This window comes from Capsicum annuum, chromosome 9 (genome assembly GCF_002878395.1).
Source record: "Capsicum annuum cultivar UCD-10X-F1 chromosome 9, UCD10Xv1.1, whole genome shotgun sequence".
Taxonomy (NCBI): domain Eukaryota; kingdom Viridiplantae; phylum Streptophyta; class Magnoliopsida; order Solanales; family Solanaceae; genus Capsicum; species Capsicum annuum.
In genome coordinates this window covers 12,746,823-12,749,174 of record NC_061119.1, presented here as the reverse complement: position 1 = coordinate 12,749,174, position 2,352 = coordinate 12,746,823, and positions in this window count along the sequence as shown.

The following is a 2,352-nucleotide window of genomic DNA, read 5'->3' as shown; positions in this document are numbered from 1 at the left end:
AAAAAGTATTGTTTATATTCAAAACTAAGAGTCGCTACTTGGCATGAGTCGGGTGTGCCAAGTCACCCTTGGATATCCTTTTTCAAAATGGTTTTGACTCTTTAAAATTGATCAACGAATAGAGATTTCAGTTAAGGAATTCTGTTGATAAAGGGGAAGGTGTTAGGAACTCCTCAGTCCTGTGGTTCTACCACAGTTGCTTCGTAGAGTATATATCGGCTAGTAGACACTATGAAATCTATAAACCAAAAAAATACAAAAAATAAAAAAATAAACAAACCAAACCAAAAAAATTCCAAAAATGTAATGTCCAGTCCGATTATTACAGTCCAAAATAAATGATACTGAAATAAACCTATACTAACCCTGAACTATGCTCTACCTAACGCCTCGGGCCTTTATCACGATCATCCTTCATGTACAAGATACTTCAGGACTTCCTCGGTGAATAAATACGAATGACCTTAGGGCATTTCCCGACTAACTAAATATATTTTTTAATGCAATAAAATAAAATCATTCAAGCATTCAATAATCATAATTTCTAAACTTGCCTACCCGACCAATGTTTGCCTATCCATTTCAATCTATCATGATACTATTGCATTTAATAGGGTCAATACTTATTCCAAATTAAATAATCATCAATGAATTAAAATAACCAATATTCACCTTTGTCAATTTTTCAATTCCCGCCCCACTTTTATTCTCAAATTACCGGTTTCAAATATCAAACGAGATATCATTTCATCATAGCATAAATAATAAACAGAACCAATAATGAATCAACACCAAACAACTATTCACCACCAACAAGGATAAAACACACACAAACGTCAATACATAACATCGAGTATTATAAATAAGGAAATAAAAGAGTAAAGACTAGAAATGGACCTCAATTTGGAGCTTTCAAAATTGATGTATTATTTTGATTAAATTTGGTAGAATCCACATCCAAAACCTTGATTCTAAACTCAACAACGACCAAACTAACTTGAATCGCGAGACACAACTCGGACAGATTTAAAAATAGAAGGAAAAACCTTAAAAAATAAACCCTCAATTTTTGGATTTTTTAAACTAACAATAAACCCGCTCGAATCAGAGCTGGTTTCAAGCAGTTTTCATTGGGGTCGATGTCAAATTGAAGTTATTGTTGTTGTTTGATGAAGATGGGTAGTTTCCCGATGTATTTTTGATCAAAAAATAGGAGCGGCGAATATAATGGTATTTCCTAGCAATTTTCTGACCAAAAAATAGGGAACAGGGTGGTGGTGATTGATTTGCTTCTAATCTCAGCAATTTTCAGTGAGAAACTCACTAGAAAATTTAACAACTATAAATTTTCCCTTTTTCGTTCAACCCTCGACTCCCTTTTCTCTTAAAACTCTCTATTTTTCTCTCTATCTTTCTCTATTTCTAATATTTATCTCCCCTCCACCATTTTTTTCTCCTCTCCCACCTCTCCTCTGATTCTCGATTGCATCTCTCCAATTGAGTGAATATATGTGTGAATTCTTGTGAGTGCTTTTCGGTGGTTGTGTTTTTTTTTGGCAAAGTGTGTATGAGTATGAAGCCCCAATTTTGGTGTGGTGGGTGAATGAGAATTTTTTGTGAAGATGATGAAGTGGGTGTTTGTATTTATATCAGTATGTTGTAAATCGATGATGGATGTATGTGTATATGGGTGGTGTCGGTGAGATCAGAGTGTATTAATGGAGTCTATGTATGTCAATATGTATGTGTGTACATATGTAAATTCTCTTCTCTGTGTGTATTAATGGTCAATATTGTGGAGTGAGTGTATATGTATGCTGTTAGTGGAAGAAAAAATGTGAGGTGATGTGGGATAGGGGTATGTGGTGGGTAAGTGGTTTGGTAGGGGTATGAGTTGGTTAAATTTGATTGGGTAGGGTGGATAATTTGTTAGAAGTTTGTTATTTTTTTCCTTTTATGAAGGGATCATCACATGGGGGTAGGGTACATGGTAAGACGAGGGTAAAAAGTGATAAATTGGGTTTTCGGGAGGGACAAAATTACTTGTCTACAAGTATATCATATCATCTATCACTCTAGGATGTGGAATTAAGTTGTGAAACCCCGGATTTGTCCTTTTTAATTAAGATATGCAAATGATTAATTAAATGTATTTAGTTTCGATTTAGGTTCAGCGTATACTTTATTTTTGTCATTGATTGTGCATTTTGGTACCACTTTGGCCTTGATTATGGTATGATTTGGATTTTAATTTTACAATTGGGTATGATTACTATGAGTTTTGATTTTAGTCCGGTATCTGGATATGGTGATTTGGGAGTTCTAATACTTGTTACTATTATTCTGGTAGTT